Source organism: Hemiscyllium ocellatum, unplaced genomic scaffold (assembly GCF_020745735.1).
Source record: "Hemiscyllium ocellatum isolate sHemOce1 unplaced genomic scaffold, sHemOce1.pat.X.cur. scaffold_1034_pat_ctg1, whole genome shotgun sequence".
In the NCBI taxonomy this organism is placed as follows: Eukaryota; Metazoa; Chordata; class Chondrichthyes; order Orectolobiformes; family Hemiscylliidae; genus Hemiscyllium; species Hemiscyllium ocellatum.
Genome location: NW_026867648.1, coordinates 43,426 through 66,722, shown reverse-complemented (window position 1 = coordinate 66,722; position 23,297 = coordinate 43,426). Strand labels below are relative to the sequence as shown.

General features: G+C 44.4%; 12 non-coding genes across 12 annotated transcripts; all 12 read right to left on the bottom strand.

Moving 5' to 3' along the window:
* Nucleotides 1-38: 38 nt before the first annotated feature.
* Nucleotides 39-111, bottom strand: trnar-ucg (transfer RNA arginine (anticodon UCG)). Its single transcript has one exon. It is a non-coding gene; the product is annotated as a tRNA-Arg (tRNA).
* A 2,080-nt stretch (nt 112-2,191) lies between these two features.
* On the bottom strand, nt 2,192-2,273 carry trnas-aga (transfer RNA serine (anticodon AGA)). Its single transcript has one exon. It is a non-coding gene; the product is annotated as a tRNA-Ser (tRNA).
* Nucleotides 2,274-3,662: 1,389 nt separating this feature from the next.
* Nucleotides 3,663-3,735, bottom strand: trnar-ucg (transfer RNA arginine (anticodon UCG)). The gene has a single exon. It is a non-coding gene; the product is annotated as a tRNA-Arg (tRNA).
* A 2,179-nt stretch (nt 3,736-5,914) lies between these two features.
* On the bottom strand, nt 5,915-5,987 carry trnar-ucg (transfer RNA arginine (anticodon UCG)). Its single transcript has one exon. It is a non-coding gene; the product is annotated as a tRNA-Arg (tRNA).
* A 2,080-nt stretch (nt 5,988-8,067) lies between these two features.
* On the bottom strand, nt 8,068-8,149 carry trnas-aga (transfer RNA serine (anticodon AGA)). The gene has a single exon. It is a non-coding gene; the product is annotated as a tRNA-Ser (tRNA).
* Nucleotides 8,150-9,539: 1,390 nt separating this feature from the next.
* Nucleotides 9,540-9,612, bottom strand: trnar-ucg (transfer RNA arginine (anticodon UCG)). The gene has a single exon. It is a non-coding gene; the product is annotated as a tRNA-Arg (tRNA).
* Nucleotides 9,613-11,791: 2,179 nt separating this feature from the next.
* Nucleotides 11,792-11,864, bottom strand: trnar-ucg (transfer RNA arginine (anticodon UCG)). The gene has a single exon. It is a non-coding gene; the product is annotated as a tRNA-Arg (tRNA).
* Nucleotides 11,865-14,043: 2,179 nt separating this feature from the next.
* On the bottom strand, nt 14,044-14,116 carry trnar-ucg (transfer RNA arginine (anticodon UCG)). The gene has a single exon. It is a non-coding gene; the product is annotated as a tRNA-Arg (tRNA).
* A 2,179-nt stretch (nt 14,117-16,295) lies between these two features.
* Nucleotides 16,296-16,368, bottom strand: trnar-ucg (transfer RNA arginine (anticodon UCG)). Its single transcript has one exon. It is a non-coding gene; the product is annotated as a tRNA-Arg (tRNA).
* Nucleotides 16,369-18,547: 2,179 nt separating this feature from the next.
* Nucleotides 18,548-18,620, bottom strand: trnar-ucg (transfer RNA arginine (anticodon UCG)). Its single transcript has one exon. It is a non-coding gene; the product is annotated as a tRNA-Arg (tRNA).
* A 2,179-nt stretch (nt 18,621-20,799) lies between these two features.
* trnar-ucg (transfer RNA arginine (anticodon UCG)) lies at nt 20,800-20,872 on the bottom strand. Its single transcript has one exon. It is a non-coding gene; the product is annotated as a tRNA-Arg (tRNA).
* Nucleotides 20,873-23,051: 2,179 nt separating this feature from the next.
* On the bottom strand, nt 23,052-23,124 carry trnar-ucg (transfer RNA arginine (anticodon UCG)). Its single transcript has one exon. It is a non-coding gene; the product is annotated as a tRNA-Arg (tRNA).
* Nucleotides 23,125-23,297: the final 173 nt, after the last annotated feature.

Sequence of the window (23,297 nt, the reverse complement as noted above, 5' to 3'; positions counted from 1 at the left end):
GTCAACACGGACCACGGTTAAAGTGAGACGTTCCCCCACGAGCCAGGTAGGACTCGAACCTACAATCTTCTGATCCGAAGTCAGACGCGTTATCCATTACGCCACTGGCCCAAATGCAACGTCACACGCTGGCAGCATGTCGATATGTAATGTGATTGATTATCACGGAATCAGAATTAAAAAGGTGAGCAAGCAGCGAAGATAATCGCCAACACAGCTTCACTTGGAAGCTTCCAATTTCTGAAGCAGTGCCTTTCACTGGCAAAGGAGAAACATTTGTCCTCAGCTGCCTGCTTCAGGGTCGGCTCCTCCTCTGCTGGAAGTTTCCATCGTTTTATTCACAGTCACGACGCGATTTCATGATTCACTGCAGTGAAAAAGTGTCATGGTGTCGTCCAAGCAAGACCCTGCAGAAACTCAGCGAGAGATCTCGGGTCATTTCGAGCTCAGGGTGTGGAATAAGACGAGATGCGTGACAGCTGTTATTGACGCCGCCACTTCACTGCCAATTAGCGGCTCAAAACGAGCCGTTGTGAGCATCAGCTTGATTTGTACCTTCCTGCAGTGCATTTGCTAAACAACATCAGATAGATCCCATCCGGCGCAGGGATTTTTTCACACTCTATTTTCACACTCTGCAGTATTTCTAATAACTCTTCCTTGTGAACCTCGATCTCTTCTCAGTCTAGACGCAATTGTCTCTATATCTTCCTCGCCAACATTTTCATTTTCTGTAGCAAATACTGTCGAACACTGTTTACGTAGTGCTTCCCCTATCTCCTCTGACTCCACACACAACTTCCCACTATTATCCTTGACTGTCCCAAAGCTAACTCTCGTCATTCTTTTATTCCTGACATACCTATGGAAAGCCTTAGGTTAACCAATGGAAAGCCTTAGCTTAACGCTGATCATATCCGCCAACAACTTCTCATGTCTCCTCCTGACTCTTCTCAGCTCTCTTTTTAGGTCTTTTCTGACATCGTTGTAACCCTCGAGCGCTCCAACTGAGTTTTCACGTTTTGTCCTAACAGAAGACTTCTTGTTCTTCTTGACCAGGGATTCCTCTTCCTTAGTAAACCACGGCTCACGCGTTCTATATCTTCCTCACTGTCTGACAGGTACATACTTATCTAGGACACACAGGAGCTTTTCCTTGAATAAGCTCCACATTTTTAATGTGCTCAGCCCCTGCTGTTTCCTACACCATTCTACGCTTCCTAAATCCTACCTCATTGCATCGTAATAAGCTCCTCATTGCAAAGTGCTCACCTACTTCCAAATCTAAAACCTGGCCAGGCTCGTTACCCACTATTAAATCTAAAGTGGCTTCGTCCCTTGAAGGCCTGTCTACATACTGTGTCAGGAAGCCCTCCTGCCCACACTGGACAAAATGTGACCCATCTATAGTAGTCGTACTGCAGTGATCCCAGTCAATATTTGGATATTGTCTTGAGTGTTCCAGAGTTTTTCATTGTCCCAGAATCCAGATGAAGTTTGTATTCCTCACGTACGGGAGCGAGAATTCTTTCAATGTCTCAGATGAGTTCCTGTCCCGAGAACATCAGAGTCAATGTCCCGTCCTCTACTCGGTCCGAGATTTCACACTTCTTCATTCTCCTCTGATTCCATTTCCCAAAGAGTTTCTCAAGATTTCCAAAGCTGGATCCTAGATTATATGGTTTGCTTCCTAAACATATTTCCAACTGCCAATTGACAATATTTTCACAGTATCTCTTCACAACTCTCTGGCTTGCACCATGTCCAGGCATGAGAAGTCCCGTTTGGTGGAGAGATTCCCGAGGCTGGTGAGTTTCACTTTGGAACAAAGGCGGTTAAGTGGCAATTTCCTGCGATTGTTTGTAATGATGGGAGAGGGAGCGGTGGGGAACGAGCACTTTGACGTGCAGGAAGAAGTGTTGCCACTGATCAGAGTCAGTGAACAGAGGACTGGGATTAAAGGAATCAAAGGAAAAGCAGCAATTCCGCTCAGGACGTTCAATAACAACTGCTGAAACCCGACGTGACGAGCAGGGTATCTGGAAAGAGAAACAGGGATAACGTTTTAGATGTGGAACATTTCTGATGAAGAACTCGAGTTTCCCAAGTCTCATCAAATGACCGGCCTGGTTTTCAAAGCAGGTTTCCTGAACTTTGACCGAAAATTGCTCCAATAGGAAGGCATTCAGAACGTAGTCAGCAGGATTCGAACCTGCGTGGGGAAACCCCAATGGATTTCTAATCCATCGCCTTAACCACTCGGCCATGACTACAGACGAGTCCTGTCACCTCACTGAAAGCTGTCGCTGACGTGATGGGCTCAAGGCTTCCATCTCCTTTCATACCTTTGCTGTCATTTGGAAGCTGCTGGACACCAATGTAAAAGAACAAAAGCACAAAGTTCGGAAAAGATATTTACAGCCAAACTTAGTCAAAATTATTTTTTGAAAGGAAAATCGCACTTGGCAATTTGCTAGATCTCTTTGAGAACATGACCAACAGAGCTTATCAAGGGCGCTATTGATCTGAGTGTTCTTGGACGAGAAACAATCAAACGTTGTGACATATTCTGGCGAACGAAATGGTCTTTCCTCATGGTTACAATGAAAGAGATGGTTCCCAATAAAAGACAGGGATTAAGTCGTATCTAGATATATTTCAATGTGATAAGATTCTTTTTCCGTCCCCAATTACCCCAGAGATGGATGGGGTGAGTTAATTTTCTTCACTCTTCAGCTCCTCAGCATGGAGGAACAGACATGAAACCGCTAGAGATGGAGTTGTTGAGTTGGGAACCAGCGACACTGAAGAAACTAAGTAAAAGTGAGGACTGCAGATGCTGGAAACCAGATTTTAGATCAGAGTGATGCTGGAAAAGCACAGTCGGTAAGGCAGCATCCGAGGAGCAGCAAAGTCGACGTTTCTGTTGCCAGGCTTGATGTGTTCCGCAAACTATTTTCGTTTTTGGCTCAGATTTCCAGCAACTGCAGCTGTTTGTTTTATGTTAACCTTCATAATGTTTTGGACAAAACCAATGACCTGTTTGCATCGGAAAATCCGCAGAAGTACTGGTACACCAATATGTTTGCTGAACAAGACAACCGTTCCGTGAGCGGGAATAGGATCCGGGCCACGGTGCTTAGAGTAACGAAACCTCACAAGTAAATAACAAGACAAGGCGATAGGTACTATCGTATTTGGTCGAAATAAAAGCCCCTTTCTGAACATTTTCGTTGCAGATTATTTTCAACTTGTCTTCGAAGATTTACAAAGTGGGAAAAGGCCATTCTGCCCATTGTGCATTGCGGCTAATCAGAGAACCATCTATTCAAGTCGCAGTTTCCAACTTTGGCTCAAAGTCTTGTGTATTCTAATGTTTCCAGGGCAAGTGTCAATGAGGTTATCCTGTGTTCTTAAATGGCACAATAATGGGCAGAAGTATGACATTTTCACAACGAATTGTAACTCTTTTGAGGAGCTCATGCTCATTTCCACCCACAGAGGGAGACACCCGAGACTGACAGAAGTGTCCGTTGTGGTGAGGTGAAATTTGAAATGGACAATAGAACAAACACAAGTTCTAACTGCAGAAGCGCCATCCCGACAAGGACTTCATTGGGGAGCGTCAACACGGACCACGGTTAAAGTGAGACGTTCCCCCACGAGCCAGGTAGGACTCGAACCTACAATCTTCTGATCCGAAGTCAGACGCGTTATCCATTACGCCACTGGCCCAAATGTAACGTCACACGCTGGCAGCATGTCGATATGTAATGTGATTGATTATCACGGAATCAGAATTAAAAAGGTGAGCAAGCAGCGAAGATAATCGCCAACACAGCTTCACTTGGAAGCTTCCAATTTCTGAAGCAGTGCCTTTCACTGGCAAAGGAGAAACATTTGTCCTCAGCTGCCTGCTTCAGGGTCGGCTCCTCCTCTGCTGGAAGTTTCCATCGTTTTATTCACAGTCACGACGCGATTTCATGATTCACTGCAGTGAAAAAGTGTCATGGTGTCGTCCAAGCAAGACCCTGCAGAAACTCAGCGAGAGATCTCGGGTCATTTCGAGCTCAGGGTGTGGAATAAGACGAGATGCGTGACAGCTGTTATTGACGCCGCCACTTCACTGCCAATTAGCGGCTCAAAACGAGCCGTTGTGAGCATCAGCTTGATTTGTACCTTCCTGCAGTGCATTTGCTAAACAACATCAGATAGATCCCATCCGGCGCAGGGATTTTTTCACACTCTATTTTCACACTCTGCAGTATTTCTAATAACTCTTCCTTGTGAACCTCGATCTCTTCTCAGTCTAGACGCAATTGTCTCTATATCTTCCTCGCCAACATTTTCATTTTCTGTAGCAAATACTGTCGAACACTGTTTACGTAGTGCTTCCCCTATCTCCTCTGACTCCACACACAACTTCCCACTATTATCCTTGACTGTCCCAAAGCTAACTCTCGTCATTCTTTTATTCCTGACATACCTATGGAAAGCCTTAGGTTAACCAATGGAAAGCCTTAGCTTAACGCTGATCATATCGGCCAACAACTTCTCATGTCTCCTCCTGACTCTTCTCAGCTCTCTTTTTAGGTCTTTTCTGACATCGTTGTAACCCTCGAGCGCCAATGTAAAAGAACAAAAGCACAAAGTTCGGAAAAGATATTTACAGCCAAACCTAGTCAAAATTATTTTTTGAAAGGAAAATCGCACTTGGCAATTTGCTAGATCTCTTTGAGAACATGACCAACAGAGCTTATCAAGGGCGCTATTGATCTGAGTGTTCTTGGACGAGAAACAATCAAACGTTGTGACATATTCTGGCGAACGAAATGGTCTTTCCTCATGGTTACAATGAAAGAGATGGTTCCCAATAAAAGACAGGGATTAAGTGGTATCTAGATATATTTCAATGTGATAAGATTCTTTTTCCGTCCCCAATTACCCCAGAGATGGATGGGGTGAGTTAATTTTCTTCACTCTTCAGCTCCTCAGCATGGAGGAACAGACATGAAACCGCTAGAGATGGAGTTGTTGAGTTGGGAACCAGCGACACTGAAGAAACTAAGTAAAAGTGAGGACTGCAGATGCTGGAAACCAGATTTTAGATCAGAGTGATGCTGGAAAAGCACAGTCGGTAAGGCAGAATCCGAGGAGCAGCAAAGTCGACGTTTCTGTTGCCAGGCTTGATGTGTTCCGCAAACTATTTTCGTTTTTGGCTCAGATTTCCAGCAACTGCAGCTGTTTGTTTTATGTTAAACTTCATAATGTTTTGGACAAAACCAATGACCTGTTTGCATCGGAAAATCCGCAGAAGTACTGGTACACCAATATGTTTGCTGAACAAGACAACCGTTCCGTGAGCGGGAATAGGATCCGGGCCACGGTGCTTAGAGTAACGAAACCTCACAAGTAAATAACAAGACAAGGCGATAGGTACTATCGTATTTGGTCGAAATAAAAGCCCCTTTCTGAACATTTTCGTTGCAGATTATTTTCAACTTGTCTTCGAAGATTTACAAAGTGGGAAAAGGCCATTCTGCCCATTGTGCATTGCGGCTAATCAGAGAACCATCTATTCAAGTCGCAGTTTCCAACTTTGGCTCAAAGTCTTGTGTATTCTAATGTTTCCAGGGCAAGTGTCAATGAGGTTATCCTGTGTTCTTAAATGGCACAATAATGGGGCAGAAGTATGACATTTTCACAACGAATTGTAACTCTTTTGAGGAGCTCATGCTCATTTCCACCCACAGAGGGAGACACCCGAGACTGACAGAAGTGTCCGTTGTGGTGAGGTGAAATTTGAAATGGACAATAGAACAAACACAAGTTCTAACTGCAGAAGCGCCATCCCGACAAGGACTTCATTGGGGAGCGTCAACACGGACCACGGTTAAAGTGAGACGTTCCCCCACGAGCCAGGTAGGACTCGAACCTACAATCTTCTGATCCGAAGTCAGACGCGTTATCCATTACGCCACTGGCCCAAATGTAACGTCACACGCTGGCAGCATGTCGATATGTAATGTGATTGATTATCACGGAATCAGAATTAAAAAGGTGAGCAAGCAGCGAAGATAATCGCCAACACAGCTTCACTTGGAAGCTTCCAATTTCTGAAGCAGTGCCTTTCACTGGCAAAGGAGAAACATTTGTCCTCAGCTGCCTGCTTCAGGGTCGGCTCCTCCTCTGCTGGAAGTTTCCATCGTTTTATTCACAGTCACGACGCGATTTCATGATTCACTGCAGTGAAAAAGTGTCATGGTGTCGTCCAAGCAAGACCCTGCAGAAACTCAGCGAGAGATCTCGGGTCATTTCGAGCTCAGGGTGTGGAATAAGACGAGATGCGTGACAGCTGTTATTGACGCCGCCACTTCACTGCCAATTAGCGGCTCAAAACGAGCCGTTGTGAGCATCAGCTTGATTTGTACCTTCCTGCAGTGCATTTGCTAAACAACATCAGATAGATCCCATCCGGCGCAGGGATTTTTTCACACTCTATTTTCACACTCTGCAGTATTTCTAATAACTCTTCCTTGTGAACCTCGATCTCTTCTCAGTCTAGACGCAATTGTCTCTATATCTTCCTCGCCAACATTTTCATTTTCTGTAGCAAATACTGTCGAACACTGTTTACGTAGTGCTTCCCCTATCTCCTCTGACTCCACACACAACTTCCCACTATTATCCTTGACTGTCCCAAAGCTAACTCTCGTCATTCTTTTATTCCTGACATACCTATGGAAAGCCTTAGGTTAACCAATGGAAAGCCTTAGCTTAACGCTGATCATATCCGCCAACAACTTCTCATGTCTCCTCCTGACTCTTCTCAGCTCTCTTTTTAGGTCTTTTCTGACATCGTTGTAACCCTCGAGCGCTCCAACTGAGTTTTCACGTTTTGTCCTAACAGAAGACTTCTTGTTCTTCTTGACCAGGGATTCCTCTTCCTTAGTAAACCACGGCTCACGCGTTCTATATCTTCCTCACTGTCTGACAGGTACATACTTATCTAGGACACACAGGAGCTTTTCCTTGAATAAGCTCCACATTTTTAATGTGCTCAGCCCCTGCTGTTTCCTACACCATTCTACGCTTCCTAAATCCTACCTCATTGCATCGTAATAAGCTCCTCATTGCAAAGTGCTCACCTACTTCCAAATCTAAAACCTGGCCAGGCTCGTTACCCACTATTAAATCTAAAGTGGCTTCGTCCCTTGAAGGCCTGTCTACATACTGTGTCAGGAAGCCCTCCTGCCCACACTGGACAAAATGTGACCCATCTATAGTAGTCGTACTGCAGTGATCCCAGTCAATATTTGGATATTGTCTTGAGTGTTCCAGAGTTTTTCATTGTCCCAGAATCCAGATGAAGTTTGTATTCCTCACGTACGGGAGCGAGAATTCTTTCAATGTCTCAGATGAGTTCCTGTCCCGAGAACATCAGAGTCAATGTCCCGTCCTCTACTCGGTCCGAGATTTCACACTTCTTCATTCTCCTCTGATTCCATTTCCCAAAGAGTTTCTCAAGATTTCCAAAGCTGGATCCTAGATTATATGGTTTGCTTCCTAAACATATTTCCAACTGCCAATTGACAATATTTTCACAGTATCTCTTCACAACTCTCTGGCTTGCACCATGTCCAGGCATGAGAAGTCCCGTTTGGTGGAGAGATTCCCGAGGCTGGTGAGTTTCACTTTGGAACAAAGGCGGTTAAGTGGCAATTTCCTGCGATTGTTTGTAATGATGGGAGAGGGAGCGGTGGGGAACGAGCACTTTGACGTGCAGGAAGAAGTGTTGCCACTGATCAGAGTCAGTGAACAGAGGACTGGGATTAAAGGAATCAAAGGAAAAGCAGCAATTCCGCTCAGGACGTTCAATAACAACTGCTGAAACCCGACGTGACGAGCAGGGTATCTGAAAAGAGAAACAGGGATAACGTTTTAGATGTGGAACATTTCTGATGAAGAACTCGAGTTTCCCAAGTCTCATCAAATGACCGGCCTGGTTTTCAAAGCAGGTTTCCTGAACTTTGACCGAAAATTGCTCCAATAGGAAGGCATTAGGAACGTAGTCAGCAGGATTCGAACCTGCGTGGGGAAACCCCAATGGATTTCTAATCCATCGCCTTAACCACTCGGCCATGACTACAGACGAGTCCCGTCACCTCACTGAAAGCTGTCGCTGACGTGATGGGCTCAAGGCTTCCATCTCCTTTCATACCTTTGCTGTCATTTGGAAGCTGCTGGACACCAATGTAAAAGAACAAAAGCACAAAGTTCGGAAAAGATATTTACAGCCAAACTTAGTCAAAATTATTTTTTGAAAGGAAAATCGCACTTGGCAATTTGCTAGATCTCTTTGAGAACATGACCAACAGAGCTTATCAAGGGCGCTATTGATCTGAGTGTTCTTGGACGAGAAACAATCAAACGTTGTGACATATTCTGGCGAACGAAATGGTCTTTCCTCATGGTTACAATGAAAGAGATGGTTCCCAATAAAAGACAGGGATTAAGTGGTATCTAGATATATTTCAATGTGATAAGATTCTTTTTCCGTCCCCAATTACCCCAGAGATGGATGGGGTGAGTTAATTTTCTTCACTCTTCAGCTCCTCAGCATGGAGGAACAGACATGAAACCGCTAGAGATGGAGTTGTTGAGTTGGGAACCAGCGACACTGAAGAAACTAAGTAAAAGTGAGGACTGCAGATGCTGGAAACCAGATTTTAGATCAGAGTGATGCTGGAAAAGCACAGTCGGTAAGGCAGCATCCGAGGAGCAGCAAAGTCGACGTTTCTGTTGCCAGGCTTGATGTGTTCCGCAAACTATTTTCGTTTTTGGCTCAGATTTCCAGCAACTGCAGCTGTTTGTTTTATGTTAACCTTCATAATGTTTTGGACAAAACCAATGACCTGTTTGCATCGGAAAATCCGCAGAAGTACTGGTACACCAATATGTTTGCTGAACAAGACAACCGTTCCGTGAGCGGGAATAGGATCCGGGCCACGGTGCTTAGAGTAACGAAACCTCACAAGTAAATAACAAGACAAGGCGATAGGTACTATCGTATTTGGTCGAAATAAAAGCCCCTTTCTGAACATTTTCGTTGCAGATTATTTTCAACTTGTCTTCGAAGATTTACAAAGTGGGAAAAGGCCATTCTGCCCATTGTGCATTGCGGCTAATCAGAGAACCATCTATTCAAGTCGCAGTTTCCAACTTTGGCTCAAAGTCTTGTGTATTCTAATGTTTCCAGGGCAAGTGTCAATGAGGTTATCCTGTGTTCTTAAATGGCACAATAATGGGGCAGAAGTATGACATTTTCACAACGAATTGTAACTCTTTTGAGGAGCTCATGCTCATTTCCACCCACAGAGGGAGACACCCGAGACTGACAGAAGTGTCCGTTGTGGTGAGGTGAAATTTGAAATGGACAATAGAACAAACACAAGTTCTAACTGCAGAAGCGCCATCCCGACAAGGACTTCATTGGGGAGCGTCAACACGGACCACGGTTAAAGTGAGACGTTCCCCCACGAGCCAGGTAGGACTCGAACCTACAATCTTCTGATCCGAAGTCAGACGCGTTATCCATTACGCCACTGGCCCAAACGTAACGTCCGACGCTGGCAGCATGTCGATATGTAATGTGATTGATTATCACGGAATCAGAATTAAAAAGGTGAGCAAGCAGCGAAGATAATCGCCAACACAGCTTCACTTGGAAGCTTCCAATTTCTGAAGCAGTGCCTTTCACTGGCAAAGGAGAAACATTTGTCCTCAGCTGCCTGCTTCAGGGTCGGCTCCTCCTCTGCTGGAAGTTTCCATCGTTTTATTCACAGTCACGACGCGATTTCATGATTCACTGCAGTGAAAAAGTGTCATGGTGTCGTCCAAGCAAGACCCTGCAGAAACTCAGCGAGAGATCTCGGGTCATTTCGAGCTCAGGGTGTGGAATAAGACGAGATGCGTGACAGCTGTTATTGACGCCGCCACTTCACTGCCAATTAGCGGCTCAAAACGAGCCGTTGTGAGCATCAGCTTGATTTGTACCTTCCTGCAGTGCATTTGCTAAACAACATCAGATAGATCCCATCCGGCGCAGGGATTTTTTCACACTCTATTTTCACACTCTGCAGTATTTCTAATAACTCTTCCTTGTGAACCTCGATCTCTTCTCAGTCTAGACGCAATTGTCTCTATATCTTCCTCGCCAACATTTTCATTTTCTGTAGCAAATACTGTCGAACACTGTTTACGTAGTGCTTCCCCTATCTCCTCTGACTCCACACACAACTTCCCACTATTATCCTTGACTGTCCCAAAGCTAACTCTCGTCATTCTTTTATTCCTGACATACCTATGGAAAGCCTTAGGTTAACCAATGGAAAGCCTTAGCTTAACGCTGATCATATCGGCCAACAACTTCTCATGTCTCCTCCTGACTCTTCTCAGCTCTCTTTTTAGGTCTTTTCTGACATCGTTGTAACCCTCGAGCGCCAATGTAAAAGAACAAAAGCACAAAGTTCGGAAAAGATATTTACAGCCAAACCTAGTCAAAATTATTTTTTGAAAGGAAAATCGCACTTGGCAATTTGCTAGATCTCTTTGAGAACATGACCAACAGAGCTTATCAAGGACGCTATTGATCTGAGTGTTCTTGGACGAGAAACAATCAAACGTTGTGACATATTCTGGCGAACGAAATGGTCTTTCCTCATGGTTACAATGAAAGAGATGGTTCCCAATAAAAGACAGGGATTAAGTGGTATCTAGATATATTTCAATGTGATAAGATTCTTTTTCCGTCCCCAATTACCCCAGAGATGGATGGGGTGAGTTAATTTTCTTCACTCTTCAGCTCCTCAGCATGGAGGAACAGACATGAAACCGCTAGAGATGGAGTTGTTGAGTTGGGAACCAGCGACACTGAAGAAACTAAGTAAAAGTGAGGACTGCAGATGCTGGAAACCAGATTTTAGATCAGAGTGATGCTGGAAAAGCACAGTCGGTAAGGCAGCATCCGAGGAGCAGCAAAGTCGACGTTTCTGTTGCCAGGCTTGATGTGTTCCGCAAACTATTTTCGTTTTTGGCTCAGATTTCCAGCAACTGCAGCTGTTTGTTTTATGTTAAACTTCATAATGTTTTGGACAAAACCAATGACCTGTTTGCATCGGAAAATCCGCAGAAGTACTGGTACACCAATATGTTTGCTGAACAAGACAACCGTTCCGTGAGCGGGAATAGGATCCGGGCCACGGTGCTTAGAGTAACGAAACCTCACAAGTAAATAACAAGACAAGGCGATAGGTACTATCGTATTTGGTCGAAATAAAAGCCCCTTTCTGAACATTTTCGTTGCAGATTATTTTCAACTTGTCTTCGAAGATTTACAAAGTGGGAAAAGGCCATTCTGCCCATTGTGCATTGCGGCTAATCAGAGAACCATCTATTCAAGTCGCAGTTTCCAACTTTGGCTCAAAGTCTTGTGTATTCTAATGTTTCCAGGGCAAGTGTCAATGAGGTTATCCTGTGTTCTTAAATGGCACAATAATGGGGCAGAAGTATGACATTTTCACAACGAATTGTAACTCTTTTGAGGAGCTCATGCTCATTTCCACCCACAGAGGGAGACACCCGAGACTGACAGAAGTGTCCGTTGTGGTGAGGTGAAATTTGAAATGGACAATAGAACAAACACAAGTTCTAACTGCAGAAGCGCCATCCCGACAAGGACTTCATTGGGGAGCGTCAACACGGACCACGGTTAAAGTGAGACGTTCCCCCACGAGCCAGGTAGGACTCGAACCTACAATCTTCTGATCCGAAGTCAGACGCGTTATCCATTACGCCACTGGCCCAAATGTAACGTCACACGCTGGCAGCATGTCGATATGTAATGTGATTGATTATCACGGAATCAGAATTAAAAAGGTGAGCAAGCAGCGAAGATAATCGCCAACACAGCTTCACTTGGAAGCTTCCAATTTCTGAAGCAGTGTCTTTCACTGGCAAAGGAGAAACATTTGTCCTCAGCTGCCTGCTTCAGGGTCGGCTCCTCCTCTGCTGGAAGTTTCCATCGTTTTATTCACAGTCACGACGCGATTTCATGATTCACTGCAGTGAAAAAGTGTCATGGTGTCGTCCAAGCAAGACCCTGCAGAAACTCAGCGAGAGATCTCGGGTCATTTCGAGCTCAGGGTGTGGAATAAGACGAGATGCGTGACAGCTGTTATTGACGCCGCCACTTCACTGCCAATTAGCGGCTCAAAACGAGCCGTTGTGAGCATCAGCTTGATTTGTACCTTCCTGCAGTGCATTTGCTAAACAACATCAGATAGATCCCATCCGGCGCAGGGATTTTTTCACACTCTATTTTCACACTCTGCAGTATTTCTAATAACTCTTCCTTGTGAACCTCGATCTCTTCTCAGTCTAGACGCAATTGTCTCTATATCTTCCTCGCCAACATTTTCATTTTCTGTAGCAAATACTGTCGAACACTGTTTACGTAGTGCTTCCCCTATCTCCTCTGACTCCACACACAACTTCCCACTATTATCCTTGACTGTCCCAAAGCTAACTCTCGTCATTCTTTTATTCCTGACATACCTATGGAAAGCCTTAGGTTAACCAATGGAAAGCCTTAGCTTAACGATGATCATATCGGCCAACAACTTCTCATGTCTCCTCCTGACTCTTCTCAGCTCTCTTTTTAGGTCTTTTCTGACATCGTTGTAACCCTCGAGCGCCAATGTAAAAGAACAAAAGCACAAAGTTCGGAAAAGATATTTACAGCCAAACCTAGTCAAAATTATTTTTTGAAAGGAAAATCGCACTTGGCAATTTGCTAGATCTCTTTGAGAACATGACCAACAGAGCTTATCAAGGGCGCTATTGATCTGAGTGTTCTTGGACGAGAAACAATCAAACGTTGTGACATATTCTGGCGAACGAAATGGTCTTTCCTCATGGTTACAATGAAAGAGATGGTTCCCAATAAAAGACAGGGATTAAGTGGTATCTAGATATATTTCAATGTGATAAGATTCTTTTTCCGTCCCCAATTACCCCAGAGATGGATGGGGTGAGTTAATTTTCTTCACTCTTCAGCTCCTCAGCATGGAGGAACAGACATGAAACCGCTAGAGATGGAGTTGTTGAGTTGGGAACCAGCGACACTGAAGAAACTAAGTAAAAGTGAGGACTGCAGATGCTGGAAACCAGATTTTAGATCAGAGTGATGCTGGAAAAGCACAGTCGGTAAGGCAGCATCCGAGGAGCAGCAAAGTCGACGTTTCTGTTGCCAGGCTTGATGTGTTCCGCAAACTATTTTCGTTTTTGGCTCAGATTTCCAGCAACTGCAGCTGTTTGTTTTATGTTAACCTTCATAATGTTTTGGACAAAACCAATGACCTGTTTGCATCGGAAAATCCGCAGAAGTACTGGTACACCAATATGTTTGCTGAACAAGACAACCGTTCCGTGAGCGGGAATAGGATCCGGGCCACGGTGCTTAGAGTAACGAAACCTCACAAGTAAATAACAAGACAAGGCGATAGGTACTATCGTATTTGGTCGAAATAAAAGCCCCTTTCTGAACATTTTCGTTGCAGATTATTTTCAACTTGTCTTCGAAGATTTACAAAGTGGGAAAAGGCCATTCTGCCCATTGTGCATTGCGGCTAATCAGAGAACCATCTATTCAAGTCGCAGTTTCCAACTTTGGCTCAAAGTCTTGTGTATTCTAATGTTTCCAGGGCAAGTGTCAATGAGGTTATCCTGTGTTCTTAAATGGCACAATAATGGGGCAGAAGTATGACATTTTCACAACGAATTGTAACTCTTTTGAGGAGCTCATGCTCATTTCCACCCACAGAGGGAGACACCCGAGACTGACAGAAGTGTCCGTTGTGGTGAGGTGAAATTTGAAATGGACAATAGAGCAAACACAAGTTCTAACTGCAGAAGCGCCATCCCGACAAGGACTTCATTGGGGAGCGTCAACACGGACCACGGTTAAAGTGAGACGTTCCCCCACGAGCCAGGTAGGACTCGAACCTACAATCTTCTGATCCGAAGTCAGACGCGTTATCCATTACGCCACTGGCCCAAATGTAACGTCACACGCTGGCAGCATGTCGATATGTAATGTGATTGATTATCACGGAATCAGAATTAAAAAGGTGAGCAAGCAGCGAAGATAATCGCCAACACAGCTTCACTTGGAAGCTTCCAATTTCTGAAGCAGTGTCTTTCACTGGCAAAGGAGAAACATTTGTCCTCAGCTGCCTGCTTCAGGGTCGGCTCCTCCTCTGCTGGAAGTTTCCATCGTTTTATTCACAGTCACGACGCGATTTCATGATTCACTGCAGTGAAAAAGTGTCATGGTGTCGTCCAAGCAAGACCCTGCAGAAACTCAGCGAGAGATCTCGGGTCATTTCGAGCTCAGGGTGTGGAATAAGACGAGATGCGTGACAGCTGTTATTGACGCCGCCACTTCACTGCCAATTAGCGGCTCAAAACGAGCCGTTGTGAGCATCAGCTTGATTTGTACCTTCCTGCAGTGCATTTGCTAAACAACATCAGATAGATCCCATCCGGCGCAGGGATTTTTTCACACTCTATTTTCACACTCTGCAGTATTTCTAATAACTCTTCCTTGTGAACCTCGATCTCTTCTCAGTCTAGACGCAATTGTCTCTATATCTTCCTCGCCAACATTTTCATTTTCTGTAGCAAATACTGTCGAACACTGTTTACGTAGTGCTTCCCCTATCTCCTCTGACTCCACACACAACTTCCCACTATTATCCTTGACTGTCCCAAAGCTAACTCTCGTCATTCTTTTATTCCTGACATACCTATGGAAAGCCTTAGGTTAACCAATGGAAAGCCTTAGCTTAACGATGATCATATCGGCCAACAACTTCTCATGTCTCCTCCTGACTCTTCTCAGCTCTCTTTTTAGGTCTTTTCTGACATCGTTGTAACCCTCGAGCGCCAATGTAAAAGAACAAAAGCACAAAGTTCGGAAAAGATATTTACAGCCAAACCTAGTCAAAATTATTTTTTGAAAGGAAAATCGCACTTGGCAATTTGCTAGATCTCTTTGAGAACATGACCAACAGAGCTTATCAAGGGCGCTATTGATCTGAGTGTTCTTGGACGAGAAACAATCAAACGTTGTGACATATTCTGGCGAACGAAATGGTCTTTCCTCATGGTTACAATGAAAGAGATGGTTCCCAATAAAAGACAGGGATTAAGTGGTATCTAGATATATTTCAATGTGATAAGATTCTTTTTCCGTCCCCAATTACCCCAGAGATGGATGGGGTGAGTTAATTTTCTTCACTCTTCAGCTCCTCAGCATGGAGGAACAGACATGAAACCGCTAGAGATGGAGTTGTTGAGTTGGGAACCAGCGACACTGAAGAAACTAAGTAAAAGTGAGGACTGCAGATGCTGGAAACCAGATTTTAGATCAGAGTGATGCTGGAAAAGCACAGTCGGTAAGGCAGCATCCGAGGAGCAGCAAAGTCGACGTTTCTGTTGCCAGGCTTGATGTGTTCCGCAAACTATTTTCGTTTTTGGCTCAGATTTCCAGCAACTGCAGCTGTTTGTTTTATGTTAAACTTCATAATGTTTTGGACAAAACCAATGACCTGTTTGCATCGGAAAATCCGCAGAAGTACTGGTACACCAATATGTTTGCTGAACAAGACAACCGTTCCGTGAGCGGGAATAGGATCCGGGCCACGGTGCTTAGAGTAACGAAACCTCACAAGTAAATAACAAGACAAGGCGATAGGTACTATCGTATTTGGTCGAAATAAAAGCCCCTTTCTGAACATTTTCGTTGCAGATTATTTTCAACTTGTCTTCGAAGATTTACAAAGTGGGAAAAGGCCATTCTGCCCATTGTGCATTGCGGCTAATCAGAGAACCATCTATTCAAGTCGCAGTTTCCAACTTTGGCTCAAAGTCTTGTGTATTCTAATGTTTCCAGGGCAAGTGTCAATGAGGTTATCCTGTGTTCTTAAATGGCACAATAATGGGGCAGAAGTATGACATTTTCACAACGAATTGTAACTCTTTTGAGGAGCTCATGCTCATTTCCACCCACAGAGGGAGACACCCGAGACTGACAGAAGTGTCCGTTGTGGTGAGGTGAAATTTGAAATGGACAATAGAACAAACACAAGTTCTAACTGCAGAAGCGCCATCCCGACAAGGACTTCATTGGGGAGCGTCAACACGGACCACGGTTAAAGTGAGACGTCCCCCCAGGAGCCAGGTAGGACTCGAACCTACAATCTTCTGATCCGAAGTCAGACGCGTTATCCATTACGCCACTGGCCCAAATGTAACGTCACACGCTGGCAGCATGTCGATATGTAATGTGATTGATTATCACGGAATCAGAATTAAAAAGGTGAGCAAGCAGCGAAGATAATCGCCAACACAGCTTCACTTGGAAGCTTCCAATTTCTGAAGCAGTGCCTTTCACTGGCAAAGGAGAAACATTTGTCCTCAGCTGCCTGCTTCAGGGTCGGCTCCTCCTCTGCTGGAAGTTTCCATCGTTTTATTCACAGTCACGACGCGATTTCATGATTCACTGCAGTGAAAAAGTGTCATGGTGTCGTCCAAGCAAGACCCTGCAGAAACTCAGCGAGAGATCTCGGGTCATTTCGAGCTCAGGGTGTGGAATAAGACGAGATGCGTGACAGCTGTTATTGACGCCGCCACTTCACTGCCAATTAGCGGCTCAAAACGAGCCGTTGTGAGCATCAGCTTGATTTGTACCTTCCTGCAGTGCATTTGCTAAACAACATCAGATAGATCCCATCCGGCGCAGGGATTTTTTCACACTCTATTTTCACACTCTGCAGTATTTCTAATAACTCTTCCTTGTGAACCTCGATCTCTTCTCAGTCTAGACGCAATTGTCTCTATATCTTCCTCGCCAACATTTTCATTTTCTGTAGCAAATACTGTCGAACACTGTTTACGTAGTGCTTCCCCTATCTCCTCTGACTCCACACACAACTTCCCACTATTATCCTTGACTGTCCCAAAGCTAACTCTCGTCATTCTTTTATTCCTGACATACCTATGGAAAGCCTTAGGTTAACCAATGGAAAGCCTTAGCTTAACGCTGATCATATCGGCCAACAACTTCTCATGTCTCCTCCTGACTCTTCTCAGCTCTCTTTTTAGGTCTTTTCTGACATCGTTGTAACCCTCGAGCGCCAATGTAAAAGAACAAAAGCACAAAGTTCGGAAAAGATATTTACAGCCAAACCTAGTCAAAATTATTTTTTGAAAGGAAAATCGCACTTGGCAATTTGCTAGATCTCTTTGAGAACATGACCAATAGAGCTTATCAAGGGCGCTATTGATCTGAGTGTTCTTGGACGAGAAACAATCAAACGTTGTGACATATTCTGGCGAACGAAATGGTCTTTCCTCATGGTTACAATGAAAGAGATGGTTCCCAATAAAAGACAGGGATTAAGTGGTATCTAGATATATTTCAATGTGATAAGATTCTTTTTCCGTCCCCAATTACCCCAGAGATGGATGGGGTGAGTTAATTTTCTTCACTCTTCAGCTCCTCAGCATGGAGGAACAGACATGAAACCGCTAGAGATGGAGTTGTTGAGTTGGGAACCAGCGACACTGAAGAAACTAAGTAAAAGTGAGGACTGCAGATGCTGGAAACCAGATTTTAGATCAGAGTGATGCTGGAAAAGCACAGTCGGTAAGGCAGCATCCGAGGAGCAGCAAAGTCGACGTTTCTGTTGCCAGGCTTGATGTGTTCCGCAAACTATTTTCGTTTTTGGCTCAGATTTCCAGCAACTGCAGCTGTTTGTTTTATGTTAACCTTCATAATGTTTTGGACAAAACCAATGACCTGTTTGCATCGGAAAATCCGCAGAAGTACTGGTACACCAATATGTTTGCTGAACAAGACAACCGTTCCGTGAGCGGGAATAGGATCCGGGCCACGGTGCTTAGAGTAACGAAACCTCACAAGTAAATAACAAGACAAGGCGATAGGTACTATCGTATTTGGTCGAAATAAAAGCCCCTTTCTGAACATTTTCGTTGCAGATTATTTTCAACTTGTCTTCGAAGATTTACAAAGTGGGAAAAGGCCATTCTGCCCATTGTGCATTGCGGCTAATCAGAGAACCATCTATTCAAGTCGCAGTTTCCAACTTTGGCTCAAAGTCTTGTGTATTCTAATGTTTCCAGGGCAAGTGTCAATGAGGTTATCCTGTGTTCTTAAATGGCACAATAATGGGACAGAAGTATGACATTTTCACAACGAATTGTAACTCTTTTGAGGAGCTCATGCTCATTTCCACCCACAGAGGGAGACACCCGAGACTGACAGAAGTGTCCGTTGTGGTGAGGTGAAATTTGAAATGGACAATAGAACAAACACAAGTTCTAACTGCAGAAGCGCCATCCCGACAAGGACTTCATTGGGGAGCGTCAACACGGACCACGGTTAAAGTGAGACGTTCCCCCAGGAGCCAGGTAGGACTCGAACCTACAATCTTCTGATCCGAAGTCAGACGCGTTATCCATTACGCCACTGGCCCAAATGCAACGTCACACGCTGGCAGCATGTCGATATGTAATGTGATTGATTATCACGGAATCAGAATTAAAAAGGTGAGCAAGCAGCGAAGATAATCGCCAACACAGCTTCACTTGGAAGCTTCCAATTTCTGAAGCAGTGCCTTTCACTGGCAAAGGAGAAACATTTGTCCTCAGCTGCCTGCTTCAGGGTCGGCTCCTCCTCTGCTGGAAGTTTCCATCGTTTTATTCACAGTCACGACGCGATTTCATGATTCACTGCAGTGAAAAAGTGTCATGGTGTCGTCCAAGCAAGACCCTGCAGAAACTCAGCGAGAGATCTCGGGTCATTTCGAGCTCAGGGTGTGGAATAAGACGAGATGCGTGACAGCTGTTATTGACGCCGCCACTTCACTGCCAATTAGCGGCTCAAAACGAGCCGTTGTGAGCATCAGCTTGATTTGTACCTTCCTGCAGTGCATTTGCTAAACAACATCAGATAGATCCCATCCGGCGCAGGGATTTTTTCACACTCTATTTTCACACTCTGCAGTATTTCTAATAACTCTTCCTTGTGAACCTCGATCTCTTCTCAGTCTAGACGCAATTGTCTCTATATCTTCCTCGCCAACATTTTCATTTTCTGTAGCAAATACTGTCGAACACTGTTTACGTAGTGCTTCCCCTATCTCCTCTGACTCCACACACAACTTCCCACTATTATCCTTGACTGTCCCAAAGCTAACTCTCGTCATTCTTTTATTCCTGACATACCTATGGAAAGCCTTAGGTTAACCAATGGAAAGCCTTAGCTTAACGCTGATCATATCGGCCAACAACTTCTCATGTCTCCTCCTGACTCTTCTCAGCTCTCTTTTTAGGTCTTTTCTGACATCGTTGTAACCCTCGAGCGCCAATGTAAAAGAACAAAAGCACAAAGTTCGGAAAAGATATTTACAGCCAAACCTAGTCAAAATTATTTTTTGAAAGGAAAATCGCACTTGGCAATTTGCTAGATCTCTTTGAGAACATGACCAACAGAGCTTATCAAGGGCGCTATTGATCTGAGTGTTCTTGGACGAGAAACAATCAAACGTTGTGACATATTCTGGCGAACGAAATGGTCTTTCCTCATGGTTACAATGAAAGAGATGGTTCCCAATAAAAGACAGGGATTAAGTGGTATCTAGATATATTTCAATGTGATAAGATTCTTTTTCCGTCCCCAATTACCCCAGAGATGGATGGGGTGAGTTAATTTTCTTCACTCTTCAGCTCCTCAGCATGGAGGAACAGACATGAAACCGCTAGAGATGGAGTTGTTGAGTTGGGAACCAGCGACACTGAAGAAACTAAGTAAAAGTGAGGACTGCAGATGCTGGAAACCAGATTTTAGATCAGAGTGATGCTGGAAAAGCACAGTCGGTAAGGCAGCATCCGAGGAGCAGCAAAGTCGACGTTTCTGTTGCCAGGCTTGATGTGTTCCGCAAACTATTTTCGTTTTTGGCTCAGATTTCCAGCAACTGCAGCTGTTTGTTTTATGTTAACCTTCATAATGTTTTGGACAAAACCAATGACCTGTTTGCATCGGAAAATCCGCAGAAGTACTGGTACACCAATATGTTTGCTGAACAAGACAACCGTTCCGTGAGCGGGAATAGGATCCGGGCCACGGTGCTTAGAGTAACGAAACCTCACAAGTAAATAACAAGACAAGGCGATAGGTACTATCGTATTTGGTCGAAATAAAAGCCCCTTTCTGAACATTTTCGTTGCAGATTATTTTCAACTTGTCTTCGAAGATTTACAAAGTGGGAAAAGGCCATTCTGCCCATTGTGCATTGCGGCTAATCAGAGAACCATCTATTCAAGTCGCAGTTTCCAACTTTGGCTCAAAGTCTTGTGTATTCTAATGTTTCCAGGGCAAGTGTCAATGAGGTTATCCTGTGTTCTTAAATGGCACAATAATGGGGCAGAAGTATGACATTTTCACAACGAATTGTAACTCTTTTGAGGAGCTCATGCTCATTTCCACCCACAGAGGGAGACACCCGAGACTGACAGAAGTGTCCGTTGTGGTGAGGTGAAATTTGAAATGGACAATAGAACAAACACAAGTTCTAACTGCAGAAGCGCCATCCCGACAAGGACTTCATTGGGGAGCGTCAACACGGACCACGGTTAAAGTGAGACGTTCCTCCACGAGCCAGGTAGGACTCGAACCTACAATCTTCTGATCCGAAGTCAGACGCGTTATCCATTACGCCACTGGCCCAAACGTAACCTCCGACGCTGGCAGCATGTCGATATGTAATGTGATTGATTATCACGGAATCAGAATTAAAAAGGTGAGCAAGCAGCGAAGATAATCGCCAACACAGCTTCACTTGGAAGCTTCCAATTTCTGAAGCAGTGCCTTTCACTGGCAAAGGAGAAACATTTGTCCTCAGCTGCCTGCTTCAGGGTCGGCTCCTCCTCTGCTGGAAGTTTCCATCGTTTTATTCACAGTCACGACGCGATTTCATGATTCACTGCAGTGAAAAAGTGTCATGGTGTCGTCCAAGCAAGACCCTGCAGAAACTCAGCGAGAGATCTCGGGTCATTTCGAGCTCAGGGTGTGGAATAAGACGAGATGCGTGACAGCTGTTATTGACGCCGCCACTTCACTGCCAATTAGCGGCTCAAAACGAGCCGTTGTGAGCATCAGCTTGATTTGTACCTTCCTGCAGTGCATTTGCTAAACAACATCAGATAGATCCCATCCGGCGCAGGGATTTTTTCACACTCTATTTTCACACTCTGCAGTATTTCTAATAACTCTTCCTTGTGAACCTCGATCTCTTCTCAGTCTAGACGCAATTGTCTCTATATCTTCCTCGCCAACATTTTCATTTTCTGTAGCAAATACTGTCGAACACTGTTTACGTAGTGCTTCCCCTATCTCCTCTGACTCCACACACAACTTCCCACTATTATCCTTGACTGTCCCAAAGCTAACTCTCGTCATTCTTTTATTCCTGACATACCTATGGAAAGCCTTAGGTTAACCAATGGAAAGCCTTAGCTTAACGCTGATCATATCCGCCAACAACTTCTCATGTCTCCTCCTGACTCTTCTCAGCTCTCTTTTTAGGTCTTTTCTGACATCGTTGTAACCCTCGAGCGCCAATGTAAAAGAACAAAAGCACAAAGTTCGGAAAAGATATTTACAGCCAAACCTAGTCAAAATTATTTTTTGAAAGGAAAATCGCACTTGGCAATTTGCTAGATCTCTTTGAGAACATGACCAACAGAGCTTATCAAGGGCGCTATTGATCTGAGTGTTCTTGGACGAGAAACAATCAAACGTTGTGACATATTCTGGCGAACGAAATGGTCTTTCCTCATGGTTACAATGAAAGAGATGGTTCCCAATAAAAGACAGGGATTAAGTGGTATCTAGATATATTTCAATGTGATAAGATTCTTTTTCCGTCCCCAATTACCCCAGAGATGGATGGGGTGAGTTAATTTTCTTCACTCTTCAGCTCCTCAGCATGGAGGAACAGACATGAAACCGCTAGAGATGGAGTTGTTGAGTTGGGAACCAGCGACACTGAAGAAACTAAGTAAAAGTGAGGACTGCAGATGCTGGAAACCAGATTTTAGATCAGAGTGATGCTGGAAAAGCACAGTCGGTAAGGCAGCATCCGAGGAGCAGCAAAGTCGACGTTTCTGTTGCCAGGCTTGATGTGTTCCGCAAACTATTTTCGTTTTTGGCTCAGATTTCCAGCAACTGCAGCTGTTTGTTTTATGTTAACCTTCATAATGTTTTGGACAAAACCAATGACCTGTTTGCATCGGAAAATCCGCAGAAGTACTGGTACACCAATATGTTTGCTGAACAAGACAACCGTTCCGTGAGCGGGAATAGGATCCGGGCCACGGTGCTTAGAGTAACGAAACCTCACAAGTAAATAACAAGACAAGGCGATAGGTACTATCGTATTTGGTCGAAATAAAAGCCCCTTTCTGAACATTTTCGTTGCAGATTATTTTCAACTTGTCTTCGAAGATTTACAAAGTGGGAAAAGGCCATTCTGCCCATTGTGCATTGCGGCTAATCAGAGAACCATCTATTCAAGTCGCAGTTTCCAACTTTTGCTCAAAGTCTTGTGTATTCTAATGTTTCCAGGGCAAGTGTCAATGAGGTTATCCTGTGTTCTTAAATGGCACAATCATGGGGCAGAAGTATGACATTTTCACAACGAATTGTAACTCTTTTGAGGAGCTCATGCTCATTTCCACCCACAGAGGGAGACACCCGAGACTGACAGAAGTGTCCGTTGTGGTGAGGTGAAATTTGAAATGGACAATAGAACAAACACAAGTTCTAACTGCAGAAGCGCCATCCCGACAAGGACTTCATTGGGGAGCGTCAACACGGACCACGGTTAAAGTGAGACGTTCCCCCACGAGCCAGGTAGGACTCGAACCTACAATCTTCTGATCCGAAGTCAGACGCGTTATCCATTACGCCACTGGCCCAAACGTAACGTCCGACGCTGGCAGCATGTCGATATGTAATGTGATTGATTATCACGGAATCAGAATTAAAAAGGTGAGCAAGCAGCGAAGATAATCGCCAACACAGCTTCACTTGGAAGCTTCCAATTTCTGAAGCAGTGCCTTTCACTGGCAAAGGAGAAACATTTGTCCTC